At 35.9% G+C, this 666-nt stretch overlaps 1 pseudogene; it reads right to left on the reverse strand.

Annotated features, from left to right (window-relative positions):
- Positions 1 to 333: 333 nt before the first annotated feature.
- On the reverse strand, positions 334 to 423 carry LOC118759053 (U6 spliceosomal RNA; annotated as a pseudogene).
- Between the last annotated feature and the right edge of the window lie 243 nt (positions 424 to 666).

Below are 666 nucleotides of genomic sequence, written 5' to 3' on the forward strand. Positions count from 1 at the left end.
GTTGACAATTTAATGGAGGGAATTGATTATTATGATCCAATTCTAAGATGGCTTCAGTGATGATCATAAAATGTGCTTATGGTTTTTTTATATTAACTCCGGTAGAAATGGAAGAATAAATGTCTAGAACAATGACTCTTGAAGGCTGGCTTAAGCAATACCATAACCTTCCTTTTTATTCTTCAGCAGGTGCCTCCCAGAACCCCTGATTTTAGCTGTGTAGCTCAGAGTAAATTACTTTGTGTTTCAGATATATAATTCCTGGTAGGAAGTGAATTAGGAAATTCATGCACTAAACAATTAAGCACAGTGCTAACTGCATAGTAGGGAAGCAAAAATGTGAGTTTTCATCCTTGTGCAGGGGCCATGCTAATCTTCTCTGTTTCGTTCCAATTTTAGTATATGTGTTGCCGAAGTGAGCACAAAATGTGAATTTTCATCATCATCATTGTTAGTAACAAGGTTTATTCTTTATAACAAGTCTTTACAAATTAATAAAATGTGCTGCTTATAATGAAAGCTTGCACACTATTATTTGGAATGCTAAGGACTATAATTTGGCATTCTACTCAAGATTGGCTGCTAGACAGTGCCTGCTAACCTTGTCCGTTCCATTGTCCATTCACCCTCATAGGCAAAAGGTGGAAATTTTCAAAAAGTACTACT

The sequence above is a fragment of the Ochotona princeps genome, chromosome 7 (assembly GCF_030435755.1).
Source record: "Ochotona princeps isolate mOchPri1 chromosome 7, mOchPri1.hap1, whole genome shotgun sequence".
NCBI lineage: Eukaryota > Metazoa > Chordata > Mammalia > Lagomorpha > Ochotonidae > Ochotona > Ochotona princeps.